The following is a 12,368-nucleotide window of genomic DNA, read 5'->3' as shown; positions in this document are numbered from 1 at the left end:
TTCTAAAATTCTGTGTTAACTGCTACTTAAAATAATTCTATTTATTTTAACCTTATAAAGTTAATTATTATTTATAATTTAAGATTTAACATGAAGTAAATAAACTTAAAAAAATTTCTTAAAATATCTTTATGTAAATTATTAAAATACATAAGTAATATAACATTATTTTTTAATAATGTACATTGTTGACATTGTATGATCCAAATACTGTCCTAGGTGAAAAAGATCTTTTCTGAGATTATTTAAGAAATAAACTATCCTTAGTCAGCCTGAGACTAAAAAAAAAAACACAAAATGTTCTGAGTGTATGGCAACCCTTAATGTGTACCAAGTTTATACTTAAAACCCTGGTAAAATTCAAAACATAAACTTTATTTAAAATAATAATCAGTAAAAAAGTTGTTTTTTTATTTTTACTTTTTTATATATCATAAAAACATTTATTAAAAATTTATATTACCTAAATTTGGTTAATATTGAAGATACTACTTGAGTATCTTTTGGATAAATATTTCTAAAGTTTATGTTAAACAACATTTTGGATAAGAAATTAAATTTGAACAGTAGTTAAATTTTGGTCTGTGTAAAATTACTATAATAAATTTAATAAACTGTTTATTTATATCTAGTAATATAAATTTTTTTTTTTACTCCTAAACCTTAGACTATTTCTATAAATAGTTAAAACTTTCTTAAAAATAGTCACACTAATATTAAATTGTTAAAAACTCAAATTAGTTTTTTTCTTTTAATATAAAATTACTGATTTTTGAATTTTTCCTTAACTTTTAAATTCCAGGTTGTTTGGCCACCCTGTGTAGAAAAAATTATAACAGCAAGTTCAGCATAAATTTAAAAAATGGTTGCCTCTCTAAGCTTTAAAACTGTCTTGAAAGACTAATAAAAACTAAACTTTGTAACCTAAAAAAAGCCTGAGTTATTCTGATTATTAAATTCCCAAAAAACATATTTATCTTTCTACAAACTGTTACCTATTAATGTTGAAAATAGCAAAAAGTATTTAAATTCTGCTCAATTTGATACTTGTTGAGAAATAGCAAGTAGGATTTAAAAGAAATTATTATCCAGCAATTCAATAAAGTTGGTGAAAAAAAAAACAAAATAAATATTAATAAAGTATTGTTCCTAGTTTATTTACTTCTTGGTATATGTGAAAAAATAAAGCTACTATAAACATAAAGTTACTATAACTTTATAACTAGAGGCAGCAGTTGTTCATTAAAATGTAAAACTTTTTTTTTGTACTACTATAAACAATTTTTCATCTAACCAGGGCTAAAAAGAAACTTGTTTTTTTTTAATTAAAACTTTAAAAAAAAAAAAATGTTGAACAATTGCTGCCTGTTAAACTTATAGCATCCATATATTAAATGAACTGTATTTGAAGAGTTTGTATATTCTTTAACATTTTTAAATGAGATTAAATAATAAAATTAAAATTGTAGAAACTTCTAAAATACTTTAATATATTTAAATTTACTGGGTTGCCACTCATTTTTTTAAAAACTTTTCCAGGTTTTTGAAATATTTTCCAGGTTTTTATAAGTACACATTTCTGGGTCTATTTTAAGTTTAAAGTTAAGTTTAAGGTGACAACTGTTTTAAACAGTATAAAAAAGTTGAAAAGATACAGTAAAACAAAAATATTTTATCAATATGATAGATTTTAAGTGTCAAGTCTAAATTTTACTACTGAACATGTTAAGATTGTTAAAGATTTCAGATTTTTTCCAGGTTGTTTTAGTGATTTTTGTTTAAAATTCTTAAATTTTCCAGGTTTTTTCTTAATTTGTCAAACTCCAGATTAGTCAAATATAAGTTAAATTCAAAAAAATTGTTTTAAGCTAAATGTTTTTATAATTTTGTACTATTTTTATTAATTAAACATTACATATTTAATAGAGGTGATTTTATAAACCATTTAATCAAATTTTTATGATTCATAATGCATACTTAATTCAAGGTTTATACTAATGTCAGGGTTTCTAAATGTTTTTGGAAAATTTTCTCCAGGTTTATTTTAATTTTCCACCTAATTTTATAAGTACATTTTTAGGTCTGTTTTAATTTAACATTAAATATAAGGTAAAAAACTGTGCTAAATAGTATAAAAAATTTAAAAAGATACTGTAAACCTACTTCAAACGTGTTTTTTGATAAAAAACATTTTTGAGACTGACCAAATATTTTTATCTGTATAGTAGACTTTTTGTGTCAAATCAAAATTTATCTAATATTGATTTAAATTCAGGTTTTTCTAGCTTTATCCAGGTTTTATTTTTTTAAAATTTCTCTTATTCCAGGTTTTTCCAAGTTTTCATGTTTTTTGTCAACCCTGTAAGGTGCAATTTCAGTACAAACTAAACAAAACATTTTTAGAATTTATATAAAATTTAAATATTTCAAATCTTGTAATTTACTTATTTTTATCTAATGATAAAATCATTAAAATCTATTTTAAGAAAAAGACTTAAATTACTAAACTATTCCATGTATGAACACTAATCTTATTTTTGTTATCATTAAATGTACTTCACTTATAACCTGTTTTTAAAAAGACATGTAATTACTTTTTATTTTGGTTTACAAACAACTGAAGTAAAATAATTCAAATTTATGTAAAAAAAATTAAGAAAAAATAAAATTTAAAACAGTTAAAAATTTTATGAATTTTTTTTTTCAATTCAAAATAATATTTATAAAATTTTATCTTTTAATAAGTGTAATATTCATTCTAACCTTTACTCATATTTAGTATAATGTTAAGACTTTAAAAATATAATTTTGTACTTAAAACCATAAAAATATTAGTTTAAATTTAGTTTCGTTAAAGTAAATTCTTTGAGGTTTAATTTTTTTATTTTTTTATGTTAAGTAAAACACCACTATCTAAAATTAAACTATTTAAATATTCATTTATATATATAATATAGGTGATAAATTAATAATGTGATAATAAGTATATGGCATATTGACTTAATGAAAATGTTTATTTTAAAAAGACTAAATATTTTTATGATTTTAATGTATAAAATACAAATCATTTATTCTTGTAACCATTTAAATAACCAATTTTATTATTTAAGTAACTAAGTAAATCAGTATTACTAGACTCATGAATAATAAACGCAACATTAACCTCACTTATTGCTTGAAGTTTTTAATAAAATGCAGATTATAAAAAACTCTGTTAAACTCATGAACTATTTTGGCTTAAAATAAACTCTGGCTAAAAGACATTTTTGAACTAGTATGTAAGGGTCCTATTGTAATACCTAGGTGTTTACCCTATATTTGCTGAGTCAGCAAATTCTTTATAGGTAATTGAAATGTTTTATTTATTTATACCTTTACCTCTAACTCTACTTAGCCAAACATATTAAATATAAAAAAAAAAACGTTTTAATAACTAGAAGTTTAAAAATTATGTGAAACAGATTTTTTTTATTTTGCTGACTCAGCAAATATTAAGGGAATCACCTTCGTTTCAAAAAGACTCTAAAAGTATTAAAACATTAAGTATTTTTTGTCAATTTGCTAAGCTTAATATGGGTTTTACAAACAGGTTAACAAAAAAGAAAATTATACTTTGCATAAAAGTTTTTTCAAAGAAATTAGCTACTCACGTTACATTTTTTGTAACCAAAAATTCCAAAAATGACCATAAATTTTTTTATTTGGCCAGATTTCAAGTTTAAAAAATCTTTGAGGGTCACAGTTTTAGTTTTAGTGATATTTGAATAATCTTTTGGCTTTAGTTTTAGTCACACCAGAGATAGTTTTACTTTTATTCACTTTTTTACTTTAAATGACTTTTAGCTACACATAGAATGACTACTTAATATATAAATATTTATTGTAATAGTATTTACATTGCTTAATATGCTTACGTCTTAATGAAATATGTGTTTTCTTAAACACTTAAAGAGTTAAACTTAATAAGTTTTTTTTTACTTACAGCCTAACTCTTTATAAAAACTGAGTTTGAAAAACATGTATGGGTTACTTTTTATACAATTTTAATATTATGGATCACCTTATAATATTTAAAAAGGTGTTAACTATTGTTTTTGTATCTTAAAAAGTTTGCACTACTTTTTATAAAGTTCGGTAGTTAGGTAATTAATAAAATTAATACCTATATGTACTGTAGATAAGCTAAATCAAATTTTTCAACATCATTTTTGCTCGAATACTTTAATTAACTACCTTATTAGTAATTTATCAGTCTTTTACACGGTTGTTACTCTTAAAAAAATATTCTGAATTATATTCAAAGTTTAATAAGTGTTAATATAGCCAAAAATTTTTTGTTAATCAAGCTTAAATACATAACTAAAATATTATTATTTTTAAAAAGCACAATATGTAAATACAAAAAAAAATTAAATTAGTAAACTACACTACAGTCATAAAACAATTCTTAGTGTATTTTATGTTAGGAAAAAAATTTTTTGATTATAAACTCAATAACAAATTTATACTGTTTACTTTAAGTTTTCAAAATAAACTCACTATATAGTAAGTGAAGTGTTTTTTGTAGCATCCCAGAAAGATGTTAGCGCAAATTAACAAATACCAAGACATTTACTCGTAATTAAAAAGATTTAATAATTAAGTTCATATTTTTATGCTCTGAACATAAACCATTTATAAATAATTATTCTATCAATTAATTGTTTAAGCAGTATCTTCAAACATTTTTTAAGCAAACTCGTTTTATGTTTATAGGTAGTGTACAGAAATGAAAAAGCAAGTTTTGCCTTTGTCCACTATGCCTTTGCTGACGCTGCTAAAGCTGCCCTCACAGCAATTAACAATAGTGCAATGAGCATGAAAGTAGAAGCGTACAAGACGAGGGAGGAGGTAGAGCGAATCAGGGCTTTAGATCAATTGGAGGCAGAACAATTGGCCCAAACAATGGATGACATGGTGAGTCGGATTGTTGAGTCAATGTATAATAACCAAATTTTTATTTGCTTTCAGAACTTGAACGAACGCCAGCAAAACTACCCAGCTTATCCTCCAGGGCTACTAGAGAGTTACAAGGTACATCTCTAACACGGAGTCTACTACCATCAATGAGATGTCCAGTTCAAATGAGCAGTAACTCCGCGGTTTCAACGCGTAGAAGATGCTGCACCTTGACATTTAGTGCGTTTTTATCGCTGAATAAACTTTAGAAAAAAATGTTTTTTTTAGTCCATACCCTTAGTCACACGAATTAGTTTGTATTTTTTTCTAAAAATTACAGAAAAAACTTTAACAGATGAAAGTTGTATCAATTAATAAGTTATATTTTAAACGTTATAAGGTTGACCAATATCATTCATAAAAGCAATTATATTTAATGCAAAAAGTGAAAATTTAAATATAGTTTTCACGATTGATTAAGCATAATACATACAAAACACTAGAGTTTGTACTCATTATAACTTTCCTTATAACAACCACTCCCATGCTTAATATTATTTATTATTATTTTAAATTATCCATCTAATTTTATAATTTACTTTAGATTATTCACTAGGTGTAAGCTAGCGTTAGTTCAATAAGCAATAATTTAATGATTCTAGGCTTAGGCTCAATAACCGATGTTTTCGTTTGTATTTAATACGAGCATACCAGTTGTCTTGTCTAGCAAACAATGTATTTACTGTTACACGATTAGGAAAATAACGACGTCACTGATCAATACTAGCAAACGGTTGCTTCATATATTACAATGGTATGTCTTTTGTAAACTGATGAATGCAAGTTTTTCGGTCGCAACTGACTGATGAGTCCTAATAAGGACGAAACCAGTTACAGTCTACCGAAGACTTGTGGTCTTAAGAACGACTTGGTATGATCAAACCTAATGTTATCTTTTTTAAATTAAATTTATTACTAAAAAATCTTGCGTTAAAATTAACAAATTTTGGTTAGTGGCTCAGTTTCGCAGTTCTTGAATAAGTTTAACGGGCAATTGAAGTGTTTTAATATGATATTACTTTTAAAGTTTTTTATATCATTAATTTGTACTTATGAGTTTTTTTTTTAAATTTAATTACAATTCCCATTGTATATAGTATCAGCTTCAAAACTTTTACTTTCTTGGCAACATTTTATACTTAAGGGCCAAATTATATCATTCGTGGATTACAGTTTTACCTTTTATGTGCCTGCAGGCCAAACTTTTACCTATTGCGGCAGCAACTCGCAGATCCCTGGTCTATATGAAATATTTTTCGCTATAAATAGATTTAAAAAAAAACAGGATTATAAGATAAAGTACTTAGTCAAAGTGTTCTGTAGTTGTATAAATTTATTCTTAGCGTATACTAGTTAATATAAATGGTTTAAACCAGGGATTCCTAAACTTAATTTCGAAATCATTGTCAGAAAATTACAAAATAATCGTCCTGTTAGTACAAAGTTATTATTACTAGTCGTTGCCCCTCATATCTAAAACTGTCCTTATGTGGTCCCCTTTTTGAAATGGGAAATCGCCAATTTTTTATAAATCCATGTATAGACTCATGTCTTTATATTCTCGTTATTATCTAATAAAACGCTATATGTTTCTTTTGATTTTTATCTAGCAAAGAACGTTGTTGAGAAATCATCATGGTTGCATACCATGGTTACTCAAAAACTTATTCGAATGAGCCATACATTAGTAGGGTTTTGCTAATGAGATGTAGACTAACACATGAGTATAAAGAATAGCTAATTTAGCGATTAAAGTATTAATAACAATAAAGTTTAATAAAAAATTTACAGATCCCTGGATAAAAGACTAATTTACCAAAATCCTGGTAATTAATATCCTTACTACGTTAAGAAAATTAAAGAACTAGAGTTGAAACTTAGTAGATATAGTGGCAATTATCAGTAACAGTTTAAGATTTAGTTAAGTCATAATATAATCCAATCATAGGACTTTAAGAATTTTTCTAACTGAAGAATCTCTGAAATCTATATTGTTTAAAAAGACACAATAATTTTCGAAAAAAAAATTGTCCTTACAAGCATAACTAGTTACATCGATTGTATGGCAGATTAAAGATACTTTTTCTAACAACATTAACACTTGATTTAACTCTATTAGCTGTTAAAAAGTGCAATTGTATGACACTTGCGTCTTAACTAAGACTAGTATTTAGAAAAGAAACCGGTTTTATTAGTGTACCATGAAAACTTTTATATATTTCAACATGATGACCATCAAGCTTTTAAAAGCTTAGTAGATGTAGTTCAAAAATCACAGTTTATCTAATTTTTGAGAGACCATGTTAAAAAAAGAAAGCAACAATGAAGACAATTAGGGTTTAACAAAATTTCTAAAGTACAACGAAAAACTTGTATATAGTAAAGCTTTTTTATTTGTCTAAACGGTTGAACGTGATTACAACTAAAACCAACACATAAAATCTAACAAATAACCAACCTCACAAAATCTTTTGAAGATAATTAATTAAGAAAAAAGGTATTTTGATGTACTATACAAAAAGTACTATTCAAAAACTTAATAATCTAAACTGACAAAATAAAAGTAATTTAGTTTTTTTTTCTAAAGCTTTAATAAATAAAGTTTAAGTTTATGAATAAACATTGAATAATACTAACCCTCTATAAAGGATTAATTAATGAAGACTTTAAAAGTACTATGAACAAAAGATACGATTTTTACACGACTTTTGCGCCATTATGGCCGTTATAATTGGAGCTTTTTTGCACAGTTTTAAATTTTTACTATTTCAATTAAAGGATATTAAATAACGGTATTTAAACCATTGAATAATAATACTAAAACTATGGCAACTCTGTTTGTTTTAAAATAATTATTGAGTCAGCAAAGCACTGTTCTTCATTGAAGATAACTAGAATTCATACTTGTCAGAAAGTTAAGTTTACTAGTTGACGCTGTTGGCTTCAGCGTGTTTTATTTTACTCTTTTATTTTATTTAAAAGTTGGTAACTAAATTTATTTTAGAAACTTAGAGAAAACGTCAAAAACAAATCTTTTTCAGTTCTGCTACAATCGGTTATATTTATATTTTATTTTAAAATAATTTAAAGTTAGAATTGTTTGTTTGGTGGTTAAGTTACTATTTAAAACTAAGAACGTTGCAATAAATAGTCCATTAATTCAAAATACTTTTTCCACGAAAAAACAAATTAAACATTAAGTTTAAAAGATTTTAAGTTTAGGCAAAAACTGCAATTGTTTTGTGCTTTTTCAAGTCGGCATGAAGTTTTCTGTTAAGATATACGTAATTTTTTTAGTATTAAAATACAACAAAAATTATGTACAACATGTACAGTTTTGTCTTAAGTGTTTTTATTTTAACTTTAGTCTTATATACTGAGGTTCACTTACACAATATTTTCGATTGCAAATAATAAAAACAACTTTTAGCTATATTGCTTAATACTTAAATACTTAAAAAAGATCTTACTTTGATTTTTACAAAAATTTTACACGTCATTGAACGAAGGGAAACAAAGTTCAAGGAAATTTAAACTAGATTTCAAAAACTTTGTAAAAAACATAATGTTTTAAAAAAGTAAATTTTTAAATCCGTTTCTAGAAAGTAAAAATTGAAACTAATAAAAGTAAAGTTTTCAAATATAATAAACGTCTGACAAAAATATAATTGTCAATAAAATTTAGAACATTCATTTTATTAAAAAAATATATAAGTTATAACATAAGAAAAAGAAAGTTTAATCTTAATTTAACTAAATAAATAAGCATAGAAATCCAAATTCAGAACAAAAACATGTAACGTAAATGATTTCTTTCTATAAGCAAAACTTTTATGAAAGTATACGACACTTTTCATTGACCTGTTTGTAAAAACCATGTTTAGCTTAACAGACATAATTGTCATAGCATCTTGAAATCACAATAAACAATACCTTGGCATTGGTACACATGTTGTATTAGGCAACTTGGTTAAGTTAAGAAAACTAGTTAGTTAGAGATTTGAAATTTTGTTAAAATTTAAATTAGCTTATATTAAAATAGTTTTACCGTAAAATTACTAGTTTTAAGTATTTTAAAAACGCACAACCTTTGTTTTATAATATATTATTTTAGATAGTTGTTCATAGCTTAATCTAATAAATTAGATAAAAAAAATATTTAGTTATCAAACAATAAACCATTTAATAAAATTCGTTTATAAATAGCTGCTTTTAAGTTGAGAATTAAGACAAAAGTAAACCAAAATTAAATATTTTTATATAAGATTATATCTAGTAGTTCATTCATAGGTTTCATATATACAAAAACGTGATTTTTTAAAATACCAACAAAGTTGTTAAGGTCCATAATAAATTTGAGTGGTATGTATAATTGATCTTAATTTATTCTTGAGTTTTTATAGAAAAATTAGAAACATATCAAGTATACAATACATTTATTTTTAGTTTGAACCACATAACAAAATGTATCAGCTTATAAAGTATACAAAATAAACATTAAAATAACTATAATGTTATTCCATTGAGTCATTGCTTACCATGTACAATAAAGTCAAAATAGTCAGCATACATCTAACCGTATTAAATCTGTAATTAAAAATCAACTTGTTCAAATAACCATACATATGAAACAGTACACGTACCTGCTGCTTAGGTACGCACTTTGAATATAGCGCAAAATCGTGTAGCCAACCGGCAGTGCGTTCTTAAGAAATTTAGGTATTTATTTACTAACATTTAAGTCGTAGTAAACGTTAAATTTCGTTAATAACCTTTTTTATACGGTTTTAACTGCTATGTTAATTATAAGATATGCATATTCTCACATTTTTAGATAAAATAAATATTGTAAAACCTTTTAAATATTTCTATTCGCATGTTTTAATCGTTGGGTATACTAGTTTAATTTGTACTGATCGTAATTCTCGCTAAATAAGTTAATTGCATTTTATTTGGTTTTAAGCATTGGAATTGACTTACAATTTTATAGTTTATATTGTTTTTGTAGACCTTATACTACTCATAGTCTTTTCCTATGTGTCTGAAACGTGCTTAGCAGGGACGTAGCTAGTTCAAAAAAGTTACGACTCTGCAAAAGTTAAAACATCTGAAATAACGCGTGATAACGTCCTAGCGAGAACACAGTAATTTAAACTACCTCTAATGTTTTTCAATTTAATCTGAAAATATACAGTTATGTTAACTTTTCAATAATGGAGTGTTGAAGTGTGGGTGATAACTGTGCGCAAGGCAATTTATTTTGCTACACACCCCTATGACTCTTTATGTCATGCCACTTGTGTAAACCCAGAAAACATTCTTTAAAGATAAGTGTAAAAAAATCACAATTTAACTCAATAACATTTATATTGCAACAACAAGTTATGCAAATTTTTGTAACAAAAAATTGTATTATTTTGATTTTTAAAGCTACAGCTTCCATTGAATCAATTTTGCAATGCACATTTTTGAAAAATTAATGCTTTAATGTGCTAAATGATATAATTTGGATGTATTTATTTCGTTTAATTTTTATGATACTTTTTTGAGAAAAATTGTAAATAATTTGCATGGAATATTTAATAATTTATAATTAAATATTTGTTTGGATCAGCTTAAGTTTAAGCAAAATTAAATATAACTATTAAATTTTTGAAACTTAAACTAGAAAAAAAATAAAGAATACTACAGGGTTGTCGAATATTTTTAGCAATATTTCTCAATAAAACTTATTACACCACAATGAACACATATAAACTCATATTTATTTTATTTCTAAAATTCTATTTTTGACTAAAATAAAGCCTAAGTGAGCTGCATTATGTTTTATTTAATATCTAACAGAAAATTTAAAAAATGTTATCAGAAAAACAGTTATTAGTATTTTATTCAATGGTTTTATGTAAATTTTTAAAAGTTTTCTGAATTTCTTCCAGATTTTTAAAAAACAAGTTTTTGTTTATTTTTAAAACAAAATTAAATGTGAAGGAAAAACAAAACTGTCTTAAATAGTACAAAAACATTGAAAAGATACTGTGAAAACTCTCTTTTGTGTCTATATTTTATAACAAATTTTAATACTAAAAGTTTTTTATCTATATAATACATTTTTGTAGCTACTTTAAAGTTCATTACTTCACATATAATTAAATTGGTATCAATTTCCAGGATTTTCAAAAAAAAATTCTTTAAGTTTTCAACTTCAAAGATTTTTTTTTGCCTATATTGTTAAATTTCAGGTCTTTTTGCAACCCTGATTAGTTTATAATTTTATATAAATATATAAATAAAATGTGCTCTCACTTTATAAAGTTTAAAAGACTTTACTTGCATTGTTTATTAGTTTAAAAATGAGAGAAATATATGAGCGAATGTGAGTATTTCAACTATATAAGCTTAAAAAATTGTCTACTAACGCAAGGCAGGATGGTTCGAGGCGTTACTGCGCCGACTGCTGAGCGCGGTGTGCATTAAGGTCGTGAGTTCGAATCCCGCCAGTACCGTGTTTACTGGACGGGCGTGAATTCCTGAAGTGAAAAACGCTAGGGGGTTTGCGTAGGACTCGGGGACATTTGGAAGTCTGACTGACGGACATTTCTAACGGTTACTCGTAAGCTGTCTCACCTCTGACAACTTACCGACTGGCTTTCAAATCTCAAAACCCAATTCAAAATCCCAGAGGTTGATAGATTCGACTGGCACGCCGTTCTTTTTAAATATAAAAGGTTGAAGCAATTGAATTACTATACAAGTGGCTGCAAAATTTTTTTTGTAATTTTTTTCTAGATTTCTTAAAGTTTTTTAGTCAATTTTAGTATAAAACTCAATTAAGGTAAAAAAAGTGTTTGAGATAATATATAAACATTAAAAAAGATATTGTAAACCTACTTTACATATGTTTTTAAATGAAAAAAAACTAACAATATAACATTTTTTAATGTTTTTGATGTGGTTTTTTCTTTAACTTGTTAAAAAAGCCAAGTTACTTTTTAGTTGTTCCTTTAGATTTTTTGATAGCAATGTAATAATATTAGTTAGAAAATATCTAACTTTGTATGAACTATAAACTTATCAATTAAATTATTTAATTCAGATTACTAAGTATATGCAAAAAAAAATTATTTGTAAAAGTATGTTTAGTTTAACAAAATTGTTTATTGCCGAAAAAAAAGCCTTATAATTTGTTCGATCTATAAACTTGTTATACCAAAAAACCTTCCGGCTATTCAGTCATACACTACTTGGATACTTATTGAACGTCTTGTTTAGTAGATATTAAGTATTGAATTTACGAGTTATTATAATTATGAAACTAAACTACAAAAAGTATTTTTTAAACACACACAAAAAACACATAAAAACAGCAGTAA

This window comes from Thalia democratica, chromosome 5 (genome assembly GCF_965202585.1).
Source record: "Thalia democratica chromosome 5, ktThaDemo2.hap1.1, whole genome shotgun sequence".
Classification (NCBI taxonomy): domain Eukaryota; kingdom Metazoa; phylum Chordata; class Thaliacea; order Salpida; family Salpidae; genus Thalia; species Thalia democratica.
The sequence above is the reverse complement of the archived record's forward strand: the minus strand, read 5'-3'. Positions refer to the sequence as shown.